Raw genomic sequence first — 25,067 nt, 5'->3', positions numbered from 1 at the left:
AGAAGCTTTAAACTGCGCATACCATCGCCGAATGGAGTTAGCAGTTGGTGGATCTTTGTTGAACTTCGTCCTGAAGTGTCGTTGCACTGTTATGATTGACTGATGTGAGTGCATTTCAAGCACGACATACGCTTTCTCGGCTCCTGTCGCCATTTTGTCTCACTGCGCTCTCGAGCGCTCTGATGGCAGAAACCTTAAGTGCGGCTTCAGCCGAACAAAACTTTATGAGTTTTTCTACGTATCTGTAGTGTGTCGTGACCATACGTCAATGAATGGAGCTACAGTGAATTTACGAAATCGCTTCAATCATTTGTGATAACCCTGTATGATCACAAGAAGACGGGGCACCGGACGGCCACATGGCACTACTGAGAAAGAAGACCATCGTGTTCGGCGTAAGGTTCTGCGGCACCGTATTGCATCTGCAGCAGCAGTTGAGTAGCAGCTGGCATCACAGTGAAGACAACGAACTCTTACAAATCGGTTACTTCAAGGACAGCTCCGAGCTAGACGCCCTGTGGCTTGCATTCGACTGGCCCCAGCCGACTGGCATTTACGACTTTGGTGGTGTCAAGCGAGAGCTAATTGGAGGGCAGGGTAAACGTCTGTCGTGTTTTCTGATGAAAGATAGTTCTACATCGGTGCCAGTCATCGGCGTGTGGTTGTTGGGGATAGGTCAGTAGTCTGCAACCAACCGAACCGGTCTGTGTCTGAGACACAGGACCCACACCCTGAGTTATGATTTGGGGTGCGATTTCGTATGGCAGGAGGGGCACTTTCGTAGTTACCCCACGCACTCTGACTGCAAATATGTACGTCAGACTGGTGGTTCGAACTGTTGTGTTGCCTTTCATGCACAGCGTTCCAGGGGTTGTTTTCCAACAGGATAAAACTTGCCGAAATACCGGTGTTGTAAACGAACATGCTCTACAGAGTGTCAACATGTTACCGTGGCCTGCTCAGTCAGCAGATCTGTCTCCAGTCGAGCACACACTGGACATCATCGGACGAAAACTCCAGCGTCATCCTCAAACACCATTAACCGTTCCTGTGTTGACCGATCAGTTGCAACAGGCATGGAACCCCGTCCTACAAACCGATATTCGGCACTTGTGGAATACAATGCATGCGCATTTGCGTGCTTACATTAAACATTCCAGCAATTACACCCGTAATTAATGTACTGGCATTTCACAGTTACAATAGCTTATCTCGCGCTTGTGATCTTGCAATATTGATCACTTAAATATATTGCCTAGAAAAATGTATTCCCGAAATTTTATTACTCTACATTACTTATTTTTTGGTGTTGCGATTTTTTCCCGTCAGCGTATATTTGCTTTGATGTTCTCTACCTCCTACTTTAATTTGGACGAATAGTTTAGGAACATGGTGTACATGTCTAACTTTATTAGTTCAAAGGCTGCCTGTTCAAAATCTTCATTTACGATAATCGTAGCCAGATCTCTTATAGCTTTAAAATGGTGACGTCCGTAATATAAAACCCCCGCACCTTAAAACAGTTCTACAGTAGCAAGTTGCAGATTCATATTACGACAGCACCTTACGTTGTAATTCATTGCCGTTACACCAGTGCTCTGTAATGCGTACCATCGCACTGTTCAAAGACTAATTCAACTTCAAGCTGGTGTACTTTATTTCTAAGGCACTGCACAGTTTGATGAAGAATACATAACGACGAGCTATGTAAGTGGTGTTATTTTTTGCACACGGATTCTGCAAACGAAAATCTTGCGAAACTGAGCTTTCTCTGTTTGTCCACGAGATACAGAACACCGAAGGCGTGGGAACTCAAGTTGATTCCATGATCCTTGACTGCAGGAACGCATTCGACGCAGTTCCGCACTGCCGCGAACCGAATACGAGCTTACCGAGTACCAGACCAGAACTGCTGCTAGATTTGGGACTTATTTGAAGGTGGAACTTAATGGATCAAATTCTACATGGGTAAAGATAATGTCAGGAGTATCCCAAGGAAGTGAGACAAAGCCGTTACTGTTAAAAAATACATAGGATGCGCCACAAGCATATGACTGTTTCGAAACTCTCTCATTCGTAGTATATCCACCACGCGGCACTACACAGTATTATAGCCAGAGCACATGTTGTGTCAGCCGGCCGGGGTAGAATCTACCCTCCATCAACCTTATAAGACATTTAGATTGTTTCTGACCACCGTGACCGGCCGTAGTGGCCGAGCGGTTGTAGGCGCTACAGTCTGGAACCGCGCGACCGCTACGGTGGCATGTTCGAATCCTGCCTCGGACATGGATGTGTGTGATGTCCTTAGGTTAGTTAGGTTTAAGTAGTTCTTAGTTCTAGGGGACTGATGACCTCAGAAGCTAAGTCCCATAGTGCTCAGAGCCATTTGAACCAATTTGAACCTGTTGTCAGGAGTTCAGTTGAGATGGAGCCCTGGCCCGTGGAATGCCGCATTGCGGCGGTAGAGCAGTTTAAGGCAGACTCTATCACCGCTGCGCGACGCAACTTTCGACTCACATTTGGTCGACGTGATACCGCCACTCACAATACTCCGTTGCTATGGCTATCGAAATGGCGTCAAGATAGAACTGTGAGGGACAGTAGACCTACAGGATATCCTCGTTCGGTACGCACAGCGAAAAATGCGAATCGTGTACAGGATGCGATCTTGCATAATCTTCCACGGTCAGCTCGTCGGCAAGGTATCGCACTTAAGTCGACGTATGTCCCGCAGAAAGATCTGCCCTACCGTGAGTACAAGATCCAAATCCCCTATAACACTAGTGAAAACACAAGATGACGAGTCTCCACATTTACAAGGAGTTCTTGGAGCTTCTACACGTTGAATAGGACATTCTGAACTGGTTAATAACGTCAGATGAGGCCATTGGTTTGGATATGTAAACGAAGAGAACTACAGATTCTGGGCTGCACACACCCCTCGTGAATTGCTGGAGCGTCCTATGCGTAGTGCAAATGTGACAGTACTGGGCGCCGTTACCTCCAGGTGCATTCTGAGTCCATAATTTTTTGAAAATGGGAGCCATAATATAACGGTAAATTTTGAGAGTTGTATAGCCTCGTTGCAAACATTTCTGTGCCATGAAGTCAATCCCCATCGTCACCAACCGTTCCACCAAGGTTGGACAACAGCCGATACTGCGCGCCATTTCATGTGAGTCCTGAACGAAATGTTTGCAGGCAGAGTCATTTCTCGCTTTGCGAACATCAATAGACCTACTCGTCCGGAGCTCGTGGTCTAGTGGCTAGCGTTACTGCCTCTGGATCACAGGGTCCCGGATTCGATTCCCGGCCGGGTTGGGCATTTTCTTTGCCCGGGGACTGGGTGTTTGGGATGTGCGGCTCGATTGGAATGAGTAAAGAATTGGACCAGTAAAAATTCGGATTTTGTACAGACGCTGATAACCGCGCATTTGAGCGCCCCACAAACCAAACATCACCAAACAAACCGACCCACTTTTCCGACCGACCTGACAGCGCCTGATTATTTTGTATAGGACTGCCTATAACATTCAACCAGTGTCAATGATCTCAAAGATCGAATGCGTCAGTAAATTCGGGAGATTTCAATCGAAATGTTTCGGCGAGTCTTGTGATCTCTTCCAGAGAGACTACATGATTGTGTTATTCAGCATGAAAGACACTAACGAATGTTATCGTCAATTAATAGCGACATAGACTAACGTTCCATAAAAAAAGAACTTACTTTTATCAATAAATAAACATTTACAGTTTCTTCTGAATTGTTGTTTTAGTTTCAAAATCGTCAGGAATTCCTGGGGCATCCTGCTTATTAACGATCACCTAGATAGACTCGTAGACTGCTGAGGCTATTCGCAAATGATGCTGTTGTCCGTAGGAGGGCAGCAGTTTTAGAAGTCTGTAGAAAGGGCAGCAAGGTATCGAGGAATGATGCAGTGGACTCTGAAAGCAAATAAATGTAACGACTGCGTATAAATGCACGAAGAAAAATTTGTTATTTGATTACACTTTTGCCTACAATCCCAGGAAACGGTAACTACCATAAAGTGGCTAGGAGTAACCACCCGGAGCTACGTACCGAGCGAGGTGGCGCAGTGGTTAGCACACTGGACTCGCATTCGGGAGGACGACGGTTCAATCCCGTCTCCGGCCATCCTGATTTAGGTTTTCCGTGATTTCCCTAAATCGCTTCAGGCAAATGCCGGGATGGTTCCTCTGAAAGGGCACGGCCGATTTCCTTCCCCATCCTTCCCTCACCCGAGCTTGCGCTCCGTCTCTAATGACCTCGTTGTCGACGGGACGTTAAACACTAATCTCCTCCTCCTCCCTCCTCCGGAGCTACCCAAATCGTAATAGCTACATAAAAGAAATTGCAGGGAAAGCAGTTGCCGGGGTGAAATTAATTGGAAGAATCTTAAGGAAATTTAATTCATCCATGGACGAAGTGGCTTACAAAACACTTGTTCCACAGATTCTTGGGTGTTGTTCGTCAGTCTATGACACCTGCCATGTTGCATTAATAATAGAGATAGATAAGATAGAACGAAGACCGGCGCATTTCGTTGCGCGAGAGACTTAAAGGGATCCTCAACAAAGTCCAGTGGCTGGCCCTGTAAGAAAGGAATACTGCGTCATGTAGAGGTTTGCTATTGAGATTTTGTGAGAGTACGTTTCGGCAAGAGTGGGGCAACATATTACTTCAGCCCACATACATCTTTCCAAATGGCCACAATAAGAAAATAAGAGGAATTAGAGCTCTTAGAAAGTTCATCGAAAATCATTCCCATACGCCACTTTCGTATCGAAGAAGGGAACGGCGTAAAGGGAAGCGGTACCAAAAGACCCATCCGCCGTTTACGGCATGAGGATTTGGTTACCTGTCCACATCGTGCTAAGTTACGACTTGTTGAAATAAAGGTAATTGCCTCAAAATATAATGAAATTTAACATTCTTCGTCAATAAAACGTAAAAAGTTCTCTTCGCGTGAGTAACATGTTAATAAGAGTCGATTACAGGTACTCCTATGACACAAAATTCTTGTAATAAACTTGTGGGCAGGTTGAGCAGGAAGGAAGGGTGTAAAATAGAGTAATAAAATTAGTTTTTTCGGCGACAAAAAGTATGGCATGCCTTGAATGGTAGATTACTGAAAAACAGAAATGGAAATAAAAGCGATTGAAAGATCTGCACGGGAATACTAATTCAGTCGCTGAGAGCAACATACAGATACAGATACAGCTACAAAGGAAATCATAGTTTTATTCGATCGGGGAGGAAAGATACAAAAAATCAGATCTGGTAATGGCTCGATAAAAGCTGACCGTTGTCTTGCGAAGATCTAGTTATTAAGTGTCCGAAACCTGTGGCTAGAACGGTATGTAAGAATATTCTACAACCTTTAATATTAGTGTTGGAAAGCTGGGCACAAAAAAGTAAAAAGCTAAGAGAAATTGGATTAATCACAATAAACGGGAGCCAGCAGTTCCGTGCAAATCAGTAGTATGCTGTCTCCGTAAAAACGGATACTCGTCGCGTGAAACAAACACGTGCTTCAAAATACAGAGAAAATCTGGGCACTTTAACAATCGTGGTTGGAGTCAGTTACGGTTTACCACGAAATGTCGTAGAGGCGTCTTTGGACTCTGGGGTAAAATACTTCGACGCTTCGCAGTACGTCATATGCAGATCGCAGACTCATTAGCGATGATTCTGTGACCAAGTGTCCACAATGTGGTTTACTATTAAAATACCGAGAGCGCACCTTCCCAGTATATTGCTCCATCCTAGGGATGTCTCGCTGAACGACCATGAAGCACATCACTCACGAGTGGAATAGGAAAGGGGGAGCGGGGCGGGATGAAGTGATATTGTTCCACAAATACATAAAACACCCACAGCCTCACATCATATCTAAACCTACATCCCTACTCTGCAAAACTACTGCGGAATGCGTAGGGCTTCTCCCCGATCCCTTTCCGTACGGATCGTGGTAAGAATGATTACTTAAACGCCTCTGTCTCTGATCTTGTCCCCGTGAACTTTACCTGGGCCATAATTAGGGGTGTGTAATACACTCTAAGATAAAAAAAGCGATGCGCCGCGAAGGAATTACCTGAATGGGACGTAAATCGGTAGATATCATTTACATGTACAGACAAACAAACGATTACAGTTTCAGAAAAATTGGATGATTTTTTCATGTGAAAGTGCTTCACAAACTGAGCGGGTCTATAACATTATGATCCGCTTCTGGCTTTCATGCAGGCAGCTATTCAGCTCTGCATTCATTGATAGAGTGGTTGGATGTTCTCCTCCTGACTATCGTGGCAGATTACGTCCAATTGGTCCGTTAAATCGTCGAAACCTCGATCCTGATGGAGAGCCTCGTCCATAATGCTTCAAACGTTCTCAGGTTGGGACATATCTGGTGATCTTGCTGGCTAAGGTGGAGTCTGACAAGAATGAAGGCAAGAGATAGAAGCTCTCATCGAGTGCAGACGGGCACTGTTTTGCTGAAATGTAAGCCCAGGACAGCTTGCCATGAATGCAGCAAAACGTGACGTAGAATACCGTGGATGCTCTTGAGGGTGCCACGAACGACAGCCAAAGAGGTCCTTTTGTGAAAATAAATGGAACCCCATGTCTTCGCTGGTTATTGGGGCTCAGTCCGGTGCGGGACTAATCGCTGAAGACACTTCTACCCCAGAACATGAGATTCCAGGTCGAAGACGCGTCTGGAGATGCTCTAGAGAGAGGTGGCAAACCAACCTGACTCTCGTCAGACACATGGTCCAACAACCGTGAGTGACGGTCTTGGGTGCCATTAGTTTTCATAGCAGGACCCTCTTTGTTGTCGTCTGTGGCACCCTTACAATACATCGCTATACGGGCGATATTCTACTCCCTGATTTGTTGCCCTTCATGGCAAGCCATCCTGGCCTTATATTTCAGCAAGATAATGCACGACCGCACACGAATAGAATTTCTACTGCTTGTCTTCGTGCTGACCAAGCCCTGCCTTATCCAGCAAGGTCGCTGGACCTCTCCGGGACTGAGAAATTTAGGAGCGTTACAGGCATGGCCCTCCAACCATCTAGGGATTCTGAAGACCTAACGAGCTACTTGGAACAGGATCTGGCACGATATCCATCAGGAGGACGTACAACAACTCTACTAATCAGTGCCAAGCTGAATGAGTGCTTGCATAAGGGCAAGAGTGGGCCAACAAATTACTGACTTGCTGAATTTGTGAATCTCTTTCTCTTGAATAAACCACTAACTTTTTCTGAAATTGTTATTTGTTTATCTGTACATGTACATAACATCTACCGATTTCCGTCCTATTTGGACAATTCCTTCTTGGAGGGTCATTTCTTTACTTATAGTGTATGTATTCAAATTCTTCATTCAGAACTTTATCTTATAACTTTCTAAATAGGGTTCCTCGTGATAGTATGCGTCCATTGTCAAACATCTGCAAGTTCTGTTCTTCCAGCAACACCTTGACTCTCTCCTGCCACTCAAACGCACATGCAGTAGTATGTTATGCCCTGTTTTGTATAACTACAACATCATCTGTTACTTCTATTTGGTACGGGACCCGTACATTTCAGCAATATTAAAGGATGAGTGTAACACGAATATTTTGTACACAATCTCTTTCGTACAATGATTGCATTTTCCTAGTCTTATACCAATGGACAGGATTCTGTCGTGGCTTTACGGACGACTAAATCAACACGATCGTTTCATTTCAAGCCCATACAAATTGTTACTCCCACGTACCTGCGTGATTTCACCGACTGATGTTATCACAGGATGCTACACTTTGTTTCTTTTTGTGATGCGCACAGTTTCACATTTCTGAACATTTATGGCTAGTTGCCAATCTTTGTATCACTTTGTAAACATAGCAGGATCAGACTGAATGTTTATGCAGCTCTTTGGAGATGATATTTCATTAGAGAAAATAATGTGATTTACGAAAAGTCTGAGGTTACTACATTACTGGCCATTAAAATTGCTACACCACGAAGATAACGTGCTACAGACGCGAAATTTAACCAACAGGAAGAAGATACTGTGACATGCAAATGATTAGTTTTTCAGAGCATTCACACAAGGTTGGCACCGGTGGCGACACCTACAACGTGCTGACATGAGGAAAGTTTCCAACCGATTTCTCATACACAAACAGCAGTTGACAGGCGTTGCCTGGTGAAACGTTGTTGTGATGCCTCGTGTAAGAGGGAGAAATGCGTACCATCAAGTTTCCGACTTTGATAAAGGTCGGATTGTAGCCTACCGCGATTGCGGTTTATCCTATCGCGACAGCAGCATGGAGTATCAGCTCGGAGACCATGGCTGCGGTTACCCTTGACGCTGCATCACAGACAGGAGCGCCTGTGATGGTGTACTGAACGACGAACCTGGGTGTACGAATGGCAAAACGTATTTTTTTCGGATGAATCCAGGTTCTGTTCACAGCATCATAATGATCGCATCCGTGTTTGGCGACATCGCGGTGAACGCACATCGGAAGCGTGTATTCGCCATCGCCATACTAGCGTATCACCAAGCGTGATGGTATGGGGTGCCATTGTTTACACGTCTCGGTCACCTCTTGTTAGCACTGACGGCACTTTGAACAGTGGACGTTACTTTTCAGATGTATTACGACCTGTGGCTGTACCCTTCATTCTATCGCTGCGAAATCCTACATTTCAGCAGGATAATGCACGACCACATGTTGCAGGTCTTGTACGGGCCTTTCAGGATTCAGAAAATGTTCGACTGCTGCCCTGGACAGCACATTCTCCAGATCTCTCACAAATTGAAAAAGTCTGGTCAATGGTAGCCGAGTAACAGGCTCGTCAAAATACGCCAGTCACTACTCTTGATGAACTGTAGTATTGTGTTGAAGCTGCATAGGCAGCTGTACCTGTACACGCCATCCAACCTCTGACTCAACGCCCAGGCGTATCAAGGCCGTTATTAGGGCCAGAGGTGGTTGTTCTGGGTAATGACTTCTCAGGATCTATGCACCCAAATTGCGTGAAAATGTAATCACATGTCAGTTCTAGTATAATATATTTGTCCAATGAATACCCGTTTATCATCTGCATTTCTTCTTGGTGTAGGAATTTTAATGGCCAGTAGTGTACTATTAATATTGTCTGCAGGGTCATTAGAACTCAAAATGAACAGTAACGATCAGAAAACAGTTCTCCTGGCCTTGCGGCGTAAAGATGTAAATTTTGATGATGCTGATGTAGATATTCTATTGTCACTGGATATTGATGTGTAGTTTATACCAGCCAATTTCAAGACATTGGGGGTCAAAAGTATCGTCAGATGCAGTATTCCCTCTTCAGCTCGCATGTCCACCTGAACTAGTGCGCCGTCCCTGTTGACATACTCTTATTCCCTGTCGCATACGTCGCTCAGTGGGCAGGTGCCAGGCAACGGAAGCAGAGCTAGGTCCCTGAGGCCCTGTACGCAGCCGAGCCCGTCAGCAGACTCCTGCCGCGGCTGGGTAAACCCGGGAGGGCAGCGCCTCCAGCAGACCGAGGAGCGGCGGACCAGCAAGGCCAGGGTTCCGTACTCTCCACTCCCCACTCCTCCCACGTCGTGCCGGCGGAGAAAGCTGCCAGGTAGGAACGAGCGCCGAGGGGACCAGGGAGGGGGAGAGCGTCTCAGCCATCAAGGCCCGCACAGAGCGTCTTCCGAGCAGTCCCAGCCCGGCAGTCCAGCGCGTTGCTGCACTCACGCCCTCAGCACCAGTCCAAGGCACGGCGAGCACACCAACACCTCAAAGGTACGTGCTTCCATCAACGGCAAGGCCCGTACCTGCCCAGCCACTCAGGTAACATCTCAAGTACACGAAAATCCGATACGAATCCCAGAGATCCGCCACACTGCCTTACAACGCCCCACGTTTCAAACACAAACTCACCTTCAGCCACTATCCCTCAACGTACTTTAACAGAGGGTAAGGTAAGACCTGTGACTGAAGGACGATCAGCTATGACAGATTCATTTGCGGAAGCCACAGATCACAGGTGTCCATTGTGTTTCGTGATCTATGGACAGAAAAAGGCGTCTAAGACGTAACAGTAATTGAGACTCTTGCTGGATTTGTGAATGGGTTAAGGAATCTAAATCTACATATATTCTCTACAAGCTACTGTGGAATACCTGGCGCAGGGTACTTCGTGCCAATGTTAACGATAATGTGGGCTATTCCATTCTTTCGTTACATGACTGCCTACATGTCTCTGTAGATGCCGTAAGCTCTCGTATCTTATTCCTATGATCTCTAGACGAGATGTGCGACGGTCGCACAATTTTCTTCGAAAAGTAGATCTCTAGATTCAAGCTTTAATTTATCGATATTGAATGGAAATGGTTACCGTCAGAAATGTATTACAAAGTTTTTGAAATAATTTTTACTGCATCTGTGACTTTTTACTAATATTAATTAGCAAGCAGCGTTTCAGCTGCATGTTGCCATCATGGGGTGCATTACAGTTACATAATACATTACATTAATCTCAGATGTGATGGGGATTGTTAGCTGACTGTGCCAGTGAGTTTATGTTTCGTAATTTAGCCCTGTACAGATACATACCTTCATCTTAGTGTTAACTTACGAACAGTTGTATGTTTAAAACATTTCATTAATGTCTTTACTTAGTGTTCGAGCTTTAGTGAGAACTATACGTCTTCTTTCTTCTAAGGATTTTTATTTAAGTTCCCCAAGCATTTCTGTTGCACTTGTGGAAGAGTCATACAAGCGTGATACGATGCAAACGGCGCGTCTGTCAATTCCTCCGATCTCTGTTCTCATGTCAACTTGATAAGGACTCGAAACACTTGTACAATACTTACCCCGAAGTTGCAGTAGTGTCTTGTAGGGTACTTCCTTTACAGAAGCGTCTCCTCTTCCCAGAGCCTTTCCAACAAATGCAAATCTTCTGTGTCCCTTCCCTAATACTAATTTTCTGCGATCGTCCAATTTCATATCGCCTCTTAGTATTAACCCTGAAAACTTATATGATGTGATGTGCTCAAGATGTTCTTCATTTATCTCGTAGTTGGATTCTATCGGGCTCTTTCTCTTTGCTAGAGACATTGCCTTACACCAAATACTTGCACTGTGGGTCTTAACTCCTTATGTTGGCAGATGCCACCGATCAAGGTGGTTCACTTGTTGTGATAGGGGAGTTCGAATTCCTGACCGGATATTCTGACTTGGTTTGTCAGTGGTTACCCCAAGTCACTGCGGGCAATTGCTGGGATGGCACCCACTATAACATGGAACAAAACTCCAGTTACAGAAATTTCTGAGGTTGTTCAACGATATTTTCTGAGTATTTTGTTATAAGGGTCTTGTGGCCTACGGTGCTCGTTACAATGTAATTACATTTTGGCCGGCCAGGGTGGCCGAGCGGTCCTAGGCGCCACAGTCTGGAACTACGTGAACGCTACGGTCGCAGGTTCGAATCCTGCCTCGGACATGGATGTGTGTGATGTCCTCAGATTAGTTACGTTTAAGTAGTTCTAGGTTCTAGGGGACTGATGACCTTAGAAGTTAAGTCCCATAGTGCTCAGAGCCATTTGAACCATTTGAATTACATCTTGTTTGCTTTCTTATCCCTATTGTTGTTGTATCTGTATTGCACTGAAAGTATCTGCACAATAGTGCTAATTTTGGAACAAATACGTTCCATTCACTGACGAAACTTGATGTTGACAACAGTAATGCCGACTTTACTCTTCTCCTTCAAGCTTTCAGTCGGTATTGCTCGGTTCTGTCTAGTAGTTGTATTCCTGCCAGTGTTAGTTGTACGCTGACAGTGAAACATTGCAGCGTGGTGATGTTTTCTAATGAAGATTTGGCCGATGTGCGCCTCTGTGGGATAACTGAATGTACTGCACAACTGACACAATGACTATGCTGAGCTGCTGCCGCGCCAACATCAACAACATCGTATGGTTTAGCACTTGATGGTTGTTGCGTTACCGTGTATTTTCTGTTGTGCGTCTTCGTGACTCCACATTACAGGCTTTTTCACAATTGTCAAGAATTTATCATAGAAACAAAAATAGTTGGGGCAACAAACCAAATAAATCGTAGTAACGTTATTAGCCATCTAAATCTTTAATCAACACGCGTGTGAAGGCGTGTGTAGACATGTTGAAATAATAGAAATAAAAGAAAACGTTTTCACCTATTAATTGTCAGGTCAACTGGAGCATTAGAGCACATTTGAACCACTAATTTCCTCCTTTCCAAATCACTTAATGTATAAACTATTGATGTAAAATGTGTGCAACTGAATTCTGCCACACAATACACAGTGTGCTCATCGTTGCAAAAATGGACCTTGCAAAACATTAGAATTACATTCATACCTTAAAGAAACTATTTTTCCGTCCTGGGTTGCCTGTGCAAAGCCTTTCAGTCTCTTGTTAAAGAAAATTATTTTCTTTAAAGAAATCTTTCTTTAAAAACCTAAATATGCAGTATTCAAGTTACTCAAAAATATTTAACCTGTAGTTCGTGGTGAACCGGCTTTCGACTTTCTAGACCATCCTTAGACAACTTAAGAAGCCGAAAGCGGGTTCACAACGAACTATGGAATAAATATTATTGTCGATCATCAGATGTGTTTTTTTTTCAGTTTTTAATATGTCTACGTTCCTTCAAGTACCGACGGAATATTCCGAAAATGTTAATCTTTTATTTACACGTGTATCAAAAAGGTTCAAAAGGCTCTGAGCACTATGGGACTTAACATCTGAGGTCATCAGTCCCCTAGACGTAGAACTGCTTAAACCCAACTAACCTAAGGACGTCACACAGATCCATGCCCGAGGCAGGATTCGAACATGCGACCGTAGCAACAGCGCGGTTCCGGACTGAAGCGCCTAGAACCACTCGACCACAACGGCCGGCCACACGTGTATCGAAAAGAGGTATATAGGTTTGAAGATGACATTGTTCCTGCTAATTGACAAGTTTCCGGAGTGACTTGATGAGACACGGGAAAAAAGTGTTGTGAGTTCTGCTGTGACAGTTCGTATTTGAGGATTCCTAATTCAGCAGCTGACAACCTGGTCTACCAATTAAGAGACTAGGTCAACCGATAATTTAAATTTTTCCTAGCTGGTTCTTCATAGAAGTTCATTGTTTCTATAACATCACTTCTGCTATGTTCACCATACAATCTAGGTAATTGATAGTAGAGGTTGTATGGTCTAATTCGAGATAATCACGGACGGAGCACAAACTCAGAGGGACGAACAGGGTTGACGAAATTGGCCGATGTTTTGTTAAAACAATGATCCCTGATTTAGCCTGGGATGGTTTATGGAAATCATGGGATACCAACAGTCTGCTCGTTCCACACATGAATCGAGTATCTTAAGTGTAACGACCTGACTCTTATGCCACTGTAGTATCTGTCCTTTCTTCTTAACATTTCTACTTATCTTCTAAAATGTTCTTGTAAAAATAATGGAGTCTCTTCCACTTGTACAATCTCCTTTCGCTCATTCGGCTACCGTCTTGATTCTCCACTGTGTGTAAGTATATCACATCAACTGCTTGCGTCACTATTGGTGCATACTTTAACACTCGTTCGGATGAGCCAACATTCTGATTTATGAGAGGAATACACATGTAGCCATTAGTCTCCTCGTATTCCAGCAAGTATAATTGGTAGTGATAGTCAGTGCATTTGTATGGAGGAGTGAGGAATACACGTTTTAATGAATGCACAAAATGTCATAGGTCATGAATAGTGCATGAATTCAATTCTGCCTCTTTTATATTTTCTTTGTTAGCTAATGATCGAGAGGCCATTACCAATGCGAACGCTAAAGTACTGCTGCATCTCGCTCGGTAACATCCAAGACATTTACTGCTGCATCTCGCTCGGTAACATCCAAGACATTTGGTCTTCAGCTCATTATACGACGTTCAGTTGTCTGTAGCGTCAGAAGATACGGACCGCTATTAGAATTGTCGAGAACACTAAATATAGGTCGTGGCCTTCTTTAATAGATATGGTTAAGTAAATCAAGGACAATCTTAGGCACGGTGGACTGGCTCATGTCTGAACCCAGTTCCCTGTGATTACTAGTCCATTGTAGTAACGAGTAATTCACAGCAGACCTTTTTTTTAACCTATGAGCAGTGATTGCTTCTGAAAATACAGGGTGTTTCGCAGTTCCCATTTCAGGCTTCTAGGTGGGGACTTAGTAGATAAAGTTCTGATAAGGTACCCACATCTGGAAAGGTACCGTTTGGATTCAAGGTAAGTTTCAACAACGGATCAATTTCAAATCTTCCACTTCAAGGTACGCTCAGACTGGAGACAGTAAAATCTGACCTGAGTGCTCTATAGGAGGCCGCAGCATGAGCAAAGTTTCGAGTACATATCTTCCACGTGACAAAGGACGCCCCCTTCAAATCAAGAGTGCGGCGCGTCCATGGAGCACCACGCTCAACCCTCCAAGTTGTGAATGTGGTACTTCCTAACCGCCGTTGTTGTAGTCGGAAGAAAATAGCGTGTGATGTTTGCGTACCGTAAAGCGGGAGATTTGTAAGTGATACGACCATCAATCTGATTTTATACCCAAATTGTACATTTCCGGTCAGAGTTACTTATCAATATTTACCTACTACACTTCTCTCCAATACTAAGTTGGTAATCTCTTGATGTCTCAGAATGTGTCCTGTCAGCCGATCCCGTCTTCCAGTCAGGTTGTGCCACAAATTTCTTTTCTCCCCAATTCTGTTCAGTACCTGCACGTTAGTTACTCTTCTACTCACCTAATCTTCAGCATTCGTCTTAGCACCATATTTCAAAAACTTGAATTCTATTCTTGTCTAAACTGTTTATTATCTATGTTTCACTTCCATACATAACTACACTCCGTGCAAACACTTTCAGGAAAGACTTCGTAACAATTAAATCTATATTCGACGTTAGCAAATTTCTTTTCTTCACAATCGCTTTTCTTGTCAGTCTGCATTATATATACCCTCTTTACTACGTCCATTATCAGATATGCTACAGCCGAAATAACAAAATCAACTACTTTAAGTGTGTCATTTTCTAACCCAATTCCCTCAGCATTACCTAATTTAATTCAACTACATTTTATTATCCTCGTTTTGCTTTTGTTGAAGTTCATCTTACATCCACCTTTCCGTTTGATGTATCAACTGGTTTATTAAGAGTTGGGCTATAGCCATGGCCTATACGTGAAGTTAATGCCCTTCCTACCTTGAAAACAATTAATTACGATTCACCTCTACCATGACATGGAACTAATTCAAAATCTCTTCATTTGTTTAAACATGCTAAGTGATATTGTTGCAAATATCTGAAAAATGTTACTTTTACAACTGCAGGGAGCTCCACTTATGCCAGTTCATTGAACGTTATTAATAATAGGAAATAGGTATCTGGGATCTTTACATCGAATTCCGCTGGAAACAGTCATAGCATTAAAAATATTGTGATCTTTTTATAAAACAAGATCACTGTTTTTTTCGGGACACCCTTCTGTGTATATATGTTTCAGTTTCCACGTACAATAACTATTAAATGTGTCAGTCACCACGTAAAGCCTCACATTTAGAGCGCACATTTCGCGATATCATTCACAGCTTTCTAGTTACGCGGTCGCGTGATGACAACTTGTGAAACGGGCCGCCAGTGGGAGACTTGAATGCGAGAGTGCGAAAGGAGCACTTTCACCGCGCAATGCTTTGGTAACCGAACACACCGGCACCCGGCGTTTATTTGCTAACACAGATATCGTGACGCCGCCACGTTCGTCCTGCAAAACACTAACGTAGCCACAATTAGCTAATTTTACTGAGCTTTTTGTGAGTTAGGGAAACTGCGGTGCCCCATGCCTACCAAAGATCCGTATCTAATCATCCCGTCGTCGACTGGACTAGAACCTTAATCATCCTCCATTCCGATCAAGAAAAACCAAATATTTGCTACTGCATTTGAGGGTTAGGATCTCGCAGGCGATAAAATGGGGGGGGGGGGGGGGAGGGAGGGGATATGCCCATTCATGAACAGTGTGACTAAAAGTCCTTCTATGTAGGCCTACCCTCTTCGTAGTTGTTCTGTGCACTGGGCTGGTTCAAAATAAGCCGTATTTTGCTGTTGTTGTTAATGTACAAGATCCGGGAAATGACGACTATGATTAAAGGAAGTTATCACTGATAATATTATTACCACTACTATTATCAGACCTATTAATTTTAGTTACTGCAATACTTCTAGGTATTTGTTATTGGGACACTGATATGCAGTCAGCATTTGAAATCCTATATTATTTTGTGGCCCAATATTCCTCTCAAGTTAATCGAAGACGTGAAAAAAGTTGATATATTCTTAACTTCTTGACTAATGGATTCACAGTTTGTATATACTGTTTAGAGAACATCATGTTCTGCTTGCAGGAATATATCTTTATTAAGTACAATTCCCATTTTAACAATGTCCAAACAATATACGACCGTATCGAGAGGATGTAATGGAGGAAACATGAAACAATTTGAAAAGTGACCTCACAAATACTCTAAAATATTGATATATGACTATATCTATACAAGACCCCTTGTGTCATTGTTTATAGTTATTTTGGCTGGACCGGTATATGGCCACATGCCCGTCTCTAGAGATCTTATGGAAGATACACTCTGACATATACAAAATACTGTATGCTATGGCACGTGTTCACAGTTTTGCGTTAAGTACTCCAGTATTTACTGATTTCTTATTGTGATCTCAAAGAAATTTAGCAGGCTTTTCTTCTTTGAAGTTTAATTTTCACCGAGCTTTCAGCACCTGTTCGTGTAACAGACATTACCAGTGTCTTTGACGACAAAATACATCGCTGGTAGTATAAAGCAAACACAATACCGGTCATACCAAAATAAAATAAACGCTATAACCGGCAGCCTTGCATACATGTGTGTGTGTCACTCATCAACTTCAGCAAGTCTCTAGGACATCGTGAATACAAACCACTGTAAAATATATATTTACGTTTCGCGATTACACTCCCATTTCACTAATAACATTTCCATACCGAAATTGCCAAATATTCTGTTTTATTTTTCGTAAACAGTTGTTAATGACTTCACTATAGTACCTAAAGAAATTCAATCAATACATCTAATATGGTTTACGTATTTGCAAAACGTGGATGCTAATTTGAAATCATTTGGATAAACGGTATTTCGTAACTACAGTAAATTGTATTTAAAATGCTGATAATCGAATCGGTATTCGAGTGTAGAACTCGTGGTCAGTGGCGTATGTTATGTATCTCTGTGTCAATGACATGCTTGTTACTCAATTCCTTATTATGTTCAAATTGATGTTTATCTAAGAGTACACTAGTTGTTGTGTACGTTACTGCTGTCAAAACTTAAACGGTGACGTTCCTTGGTCAAGTTGGAGACAATTGTCAAATGATGTATTTACAAGACGTGACTTAAGAAGTATTTACAAGGTGCGGAGCACTAAGTATTCAAGAGTTTTAATTTGAAAGCCGTTATCGTCAGGAAGTGGTAGACGAAAATAGTCACAATATTGCAGAAAGATCTTTTCCTACTGCATATGCAATGCAGGAATCTGGAAGGCCCCAGTGATGTATACTCAGCACTAATTTTGCACTTAAGTACAGAAAATAATAAAGAGTAACTGACTATGTAACAGCGAAACTTAAACGAATTATATACGAAGCTGCAATCACAGCAAAAGTTTTTACAAGACGCAAGAGCACTGGGCCTTGAAGTCGTGCAGTATTCCTGAAAAATGCAACTTGTACTTCCCGCTACAAGGAAAGATGAGGCGTTCGTCATCTTACCTGTTTCTATAGATTTTAATTCTTACAATAAACAAACAGTCGTCGTCTGGGTCTCTTCTTTTACTACTGACTACTGGTTTCATCTTCGTGTCTGGCACCAAAACGTGCAGTTTGTCAACTAACGTATAATACAAAATTTGTGGGTAGGTTTTGTTTTACCTCTCAGTTTCTACTTCACACTTCACTCCCCAAGACCTTCCTGTTCCTAGTGCTTCATCGAAAAATTTTTTGTCCCTTTTATTCGATCATTTTTCAGTTACAGTGCTAACTTTTTATTTCTTATCTTATTTCCTTTTTGTGTTCTCTAAATCTTTCAAGACGTGTTGAGAAATCCATTTTTGTAGGCTACATACGATTTCTGAACTTGGTCTTGAAGATATACGCTTTTTTGATATAGGAGAGACAGAATAGGCATAGAATTTTGATTTAGAGTAGTAACGTTGAGTACACCATCGCAGGCGCACCTGTCCGTGATGCAGTGTCAAGGGTAACCGCAGCCACGGTCTCCGAGCTGATAGTCCATGCTGCTGCAAACGTCGTCGAACTGTTCGTGCAGACGGCTGTTGTCTTGCAAACGTCCCGATCTGTTGACTCAGGGATCGAGACGTGGCTGCACGATCAGTTACAGCCATGGGGATAAGATGCCTGTCATCTCGACTGCTAGTGATACGAGGCCGTTGGGATCCAGCACGGCGTTCCTTATTACCCTCCTGAACCCACCGATTCCATATTCTGCTAACAGTCATTGGATCTCGACCAACGCGAGCAGTAATGTCGCGATACGATAAACCACAATCGCGATAGGCTACAATCCGACCTTTATCAAAGTCGGAAACGTGACGGTACGCATTTCTCCTTCTTACACGAGGCATCACAACAACGTTTCACCTGGCAACGCCGGTCAACTGGTGTTTGTGTATGAGAAATCGGTTCGAAACTTTCCTCATGTCAGCACATTGGAGGTGTCGCCACCAGCGCCAACCTTGTGTGAATGCCGCGCGACCGCTAAGGTCGCAGTTTCGATTCCTGCCTCGGGCATGGATGTGTGTGATGTTCTTAGGTTTGTTAGGTTTAAGTAGTTCTAAGTTCTAGGGGACTGATGACCTCAGAAGTTAAGTTCCATAGTGCTCAGAGCCATTTTTTTTGTGTGTGCATGCTCTGAAAAGCTAATCATTTGCATATCACAGCATCTTATTCCTGTCGGTTAAATTTCGCATCTATAGCACGTCATCTTCTTGCTGTAGCAATTTAAATGGCCATTAGTGTATAGTAATTCTTTTCAACAGAGTTGACAAGCTTCTGTAAACAACTATCTGAACGTTTTACTAGTCGGTCACTTCCTCGACTACAGAAATCCGCACCTTGGTCAGGGAGCGTCGGAAAACCTCTTTCCGCCGGATTTTCTTCCTCGACTGCCTAGATATTGTCGTCTATGGGCGATGTCGATGGTCTATACTCACGTCCGTGCAGCGTTAGTCAAATTGTTGGCACTGTCTCACTAAAGCTGGGCGCGACATTGCATTTGGTTCATGTACCGTCAGAATTTCACGGTGAATCTTTGTGTAATTTGCGCTTTTGCCCACGTGAGTAGTACTGTACCGGGTACTTCAACTTTCGAGTAAATTTCCAGTAGCTGAACCACTTCAATCGCACACTGTGATTTACTTATTATCCGTGCCACAGCGGAACTCTCTATGCTGAAAGCGCAGAACATGCACTCTCTTCTGACAACGAGCCAATCTTGTTGTGCAAGTGTCTTAGCGTGAAGAAGGCTTTACTTTATAAACATATACCAGTTCGGCGCCTTAGCTTGTCTCACAATAACTGAACTATCATTTACGGTACTGCAGTGTCTCTGTTGTCAAGAAGAACGATGCATTGTTCATTCGGACATGCGTGTATCTTTCTTCTTAACAACAGAAACACAGCAGTATCGTTCATGAGACAAAGAAAATATTAGATACAGGCTCCCAGGTAGATGCCCTTTTCCTTGACTTCCGGATACAGTTCCGCACTGTCGTCTGACAAACAAAGTAAGAGCCTACTGAATATCAGGCCAGCTGTGTGGCTGGATTGAAGAGTTTTTAGCAAACAGAATACGGCATGTTGTTCTCAATGGAGAGACATCTACAGACGTTAAAGTAAACTCTGGCATGCCACATGGGAGTGTTATGGGACCATTGCTTTTCAAAATATGTATAAATGACCTAGTAGATAGTGTCAGAAGTTACATGCGGCTTTTCGCGGATGATGCTGTAGTATACAGAGAAGTTGCAGCATTAGAAAATTGCAGCGAAATGCAGGAAGATCTGCAGCGGATAGGCACTTGGTGCAGGGAGTGGCAACTGACCCTTAACATAGACAAATGTAATGTATTGCGAATACATAGAAAGAAGGATCCTTTATTGTATGATTATATGATAGCGGAACAAACACTGGTAGCAGTTACTTCTGTAAAATATCTGGGAGTATGCGTGCGGAACGATTTGAAGTGGAATGATCATATAAAATTAATTGTTGGTAAGGCGGGTGCCAGGTTGAGATTCATTGGGAGAGTCCTTAGAAAATGTAGTCCATCAACAAAGGAGGTTGCTTACAAAACACTCGTTCGACCTATACTTGAGTATTGCTCATCAGTGTGTGATCCGTACCAGGTTGAGTTGACAGAGGAGATAGAGAAGATCCAAAGAAGAGAGGCGCGTTTCGTCACAGGGTTATTTGGTAAGCGTGATAGCGTTACGGAGATGTTTAGCAAACTCAAGTGGCAGACTCTGCAAGAGAGGCGCTCTGCATCGCGGTGTAGCTTGCTGTGCAGGTTTCGAGAGGGTGCGTTTCTGGATGAGGTATCGAATATATTGGTTCAAATGGTTCAAATGGCTCTGAGCACAATGGGACTTAACAGCTGTGGTCATCAGTCCCCTAGAACTTAGAAGTACTTAAACCTAATTAACCTAAGGACATCACACACATCCATGCCCGAGGCAGGATTCGAACCTGCGACCGTAGCAGTCGCGCGGTTCCGGACTGCGCGCCTAGAACCGCGAGACCACCGCGGCCGGCTCGAATATATTGCTTCCCCCTACTTGTACCTCCCGAGGAGATCACGAATGTAAAATTAGAGAGAATCGAGCGCGCACGGAGGGGTTCCGGCAGTCGTTCTCCCCGCGAACCATAAGCGACTGGAACAGGAAAGGGAGGTAAAGACAGTGGCACATGAAGTGCCCTCCGCCACACACTGTTGGGTGGCCTGCGGAGTATAAATGTAGATGTAGATGTAGATCGTATTTATCCGCCTATATCAGACATCGACTTTCAATTAAAATATCGTCCCTCGCACGGGAATTATATAATGTGGGTGCGAGTACAGGTTGTGACGCAGGATGTTTGGGTCTGGCCGTGTACCCAAACCCTTAAAGGCGACCGCTAGCGTTAAGCGGAAATCCGGGCTAGAGGCCCGATTCGGCACTGATTTTCGTTGTTGTCATTCCCTTATAAGGCTGACGGTTTTTTATATTCGCAACTGCGAATACATTTCATCAATGATTGGAGCGGAGCGCGGTACATGCCTTTATCTGCAAGCTGTCCTCTGCGTCAAGGAAGAAAGAAGATGATACACGTCTGTGAAGTCACTAGTTTACCTTGAATTCAAAGCTATAGGTACCAACTAGAATGTCTGTTGTATCTCAGCAGCTCAAATAGCGGTCTTAAAAATCCCGGTTACCACTCAGTGCTTCAATACGTTGTGTGTCGAATAACGGTCCCCATGCCGGGCAGTTTTTTGTGCATTGCTGAAGAGTGGCTGTTAAACACCGTAGCATGTCGTCTCCAATAGCGTCGGCCATGTTCGTGTCTTGAGACGTCTCACCCTTTTAATAGTATTTTTGCCTTGGTGACAGGAAATGGAAAGCAGGTAAAAAGGGAAAGTAGCCCATTTCGGATAGTGGGCTTTTGAAGAGAACAGATGCACAAGAAACAGTCAAGAAAATGAAAAATTAGTACGTCTCAAATAGTTTCATGGATACAGTAATCATCGAGTCGACCGTGTGTTTGTTACTTGAACCATGAATAAATAGCAACCACTGTTGTAAATTGCGGCTAGGGAGCAATTAATTCTTGCAAACCTCTCAGGTAACGCTCTGTGGCGACAGAAATATCTGTGGCCTCTGACTACCGATTACATCATTTGTCTTACGCTGTTCCTTTGGAGACGAGGATTTTGAGATATATAGACAGACACATCTTGAGGGATTTTGAACTTTACCATGAATGAAATTATATCTCATAATTTTAAAACCCTGAAGGGTTTTCCAGTGGCGTCGCATACTTGATTTTAGGCTTGATACGAGCAGTGATTATCGAATATTGCTTCAAATGCTCTAAAATTCTCGTACAGGCAGTAACCCACAAGACACATCGCTTCTGAGGATCGTGATGGGTATTTTGTTTAAAAAAGTCAGGAATAGGAAAATGTAGCTGTAAAGTACAATAATAAACTGCGTAAATGTAATAATTAAGTAATAAACCGTTTCTAATAGTATGCTGTTGAATTATTTGTAACTATAAAACATTACTCAATGAATTGGTTGACTTGAGCATCACATAGGTTTACTACAATTGGTCCTACGGGTAAAGGTATACACAGAAGCGAGGGGAACACAGTCTCATTCGCTACTAATACAATTACGCCTCAAGATCAAATCAGAATACGAAATGTTAGGTATAGATAGCAATGTAACTACGAGTACATTACCAACAAATGCACAGACACAGCTTGGCGTATTTACGATTTGGTGTAGATTCTACAGCGTGTGCTACGCCGTCCAGCGTAAAATCGATGACAATGAATAAAAAACATATTTCAAGGCACGAAACAATCAATAATGTCTTAAAAGAGAAGAACTCCACGTCAGTAGTGCACGCGTCTGTATGTTACGTCATTTTAAAAAACCAAACAACTTGCTCGAGGTAGCTGGTGCACCTCATGTTTGTTATAAAGTATGACCCTCTTTCACTTCACTGCTGAGTAAGGAATTTTAGTTGTGTCGATGTTGAGAGTTCGTGGATTTCGTTTTCTCTTTGTGTGTAGTTGGGATCATATTTTTTTACTTAAATTTGCTTGACTGTTTTGCTGGAAGTAGGAAGTATCTTGAAAAGTTATCTTGAATCACATTTTAGTGATACTTATGAATATCTTTATTAATAATACGACGTCTTTAGTCTGTGAGATGTCTCTTCTGTTTACAATTTGGCTTATTAGTGTCAAGTAAGCCATCATGCTCTGATTTGAAGTAACTACGCCATATTATGAAGTTATAACCTATGTAGTAAATTACTTAACAACTTCTGACGATGACAAGAGAAAGGAAAGTTAATCGAGCGGATTGCACATTAACGGCTAGACGTAAAAATAGCAGGCATTGTGTCAGTTAAGTTGAACTAAAATGAACCCAAAAACAGTTCATAATACGCTAACGGTAGTTAAGTATGTTATAGCAATCCAACTTAGAGCTGCTCACACTGCCATGGGAATGTAGACACAATACTATAAATATGACAGTCAAACGTGTAAAACTGAACAAATACACTTCTATAAAATCACGTTAGCGTCTCTTCGAGAAGCATCGGCGTCAACACCTGCAATATTACCTAAGAAATTAATGTAAAGAACTAGGATAAATAGTGTCTAAAGTAGAGGATGCCATCTGAGATGCGAAAAATTTGACGAAGTGCATCAGATTGTAAGAGAGAAAGGTTACCTCTCACTACACGTGGTGATGTAATAGTGACAGAGTTAAGATTACGCCAACTTCTACGTACATAAATTAGGGGAGTGGAAATCAGAGAAACTATTTAGCTTCCACACTGTACAATTAATGAAAAAGAAGAAAGGAAATGAACAGAAAACACATGGCATCAGAACAGCACAAAGTCATGTGGTACGTAAATCAAGTATGCAAACATCTCGTGAATCTATTTCTATACACAACACAAAATATTTAATAAGCTAAACTGGCTACAAACGTGACTGAGTTGATCGAACTAAGCTTCGGATCAAATGACTGAATTTTGATTCTGTATCAGTGTTCGTTTGAAACTGCACGTGGGATCTATCCCCATTCGTGGCGTTCATAGCAACTCTTCCAGGTAAATCAGTGAAAATTTCATCGTGAAATATACGTGCTTCGCGAATGCACAAGGAGATAAATTTGGACATGGACAGTGCATATGGCTAACTTTAACATGAACTTCCTCACCAAAAATCAAACACAGCTGCAGGCTCCATTTAAAACATTTGAAACAACACCATTGCTAACACCATACAAGCGACCATCCCAAATTATATTCTGGTCTTCCTCGCTCGGCGGGGAACAGTGCGTTTAACCCACATGGAACCGGAACTGAACACGTGACTTGGAGCAAGTTTGAAAGACTATACAATTTAACCAAACCGTTTGCAGTCAATGACTCACTTGGGAAATAAAATAATAGTGTAATTGATTACCGAAAGTGTGTATTTAATAGACAGCTTTCAAGTGAAAATAGTATACTTTGATGTCTTTGTCCAAAGCGTTTCGAAGCTGAAACAGCATTTTTTAAGACTGAATATACGTTTCTGGGCGTTACATCTGTTTCACATATCAGCTCACCCAATTAGAATGTAGAAGTTTCATGGGTGGATGATGATAAACAGAACCAGCCGTAACGGAAAAACGTCAATGTTGCTCTTAAAAAGGAAGTTGTAGCTCCTAAATGCGTTGGACTAAAATAGTAAAACAAAATATTATGGCTGAAGATGGCGAAATTGTAACAAAAATACTCCTGACCTATAATATACACCCTCAAACACACCCTGATCCGTTAAAAACGTCAGTTTGGCGTGTTTGCATAGAATGCCGAAATGGTAGAAATTAAAGGACGCTGTGCCATTGCACAATCAGTTTAACAGCTCATGCATCTAAGAAACTTCTCTTGCTTGGACCTTTGTCCCACAACGGCGTAGCGTCGGCATGGTTATCTACGAATCTGGCAAGGTTAGTCCTTCCTGTCGCCCTTCCCCCTAAAACTAAGCTCCTCCCAAACAGGCCATGAAGGTCTAACGGATACCGACAGGCCGCCGTGTCATCCTCAGCCCACAGGCGTCACTGGA

At 42.9% G+C, this 25,067-nt stretch overlaps 1 protein-coding gene across 1 annotated transcript in view; it reads left to right on the top strand.

The window, feature by feature from the left end:
- The first annotated feature begins 9,705 nt into the window (after nt 1–9,705).
- The window catches only part of LOC126100440 (alpha-tocopherol transfer protein-like), a 127,879-nt gene continuing 112,517 nt past the window's right edge, over nt 9,706–25,067 (top strand). The window contains exon 1 of the mRNA XM_049911047.1: nt 9,706–9,824. The gene's annotated coding sequence lies outside the window, so the exon portion shown is untranslated. The remainder of the gene's footprint in view (nt 9,825–25,067) is intronic.

Source organism: Schistocerca cancellata, chromosome 9 (genome assembly GCF_023864275.1).
Source record: "Schistocerca cancellata isolate TAMUIC-IGC-003103 chromosome 9, iqSchCanc2.1, whole genome shotgun sequence".
Classification (NCBI taxonomy): domain Eukaryota; kingdom Metazoa; phylum Arthropoda; class Insecta; order Orthoptera; family Acrididae; genus Schistocerca; species Schistocerca cancellata.
This window is presented reverse-complemented; position numbering and strand designations above follow the sequence as displayed.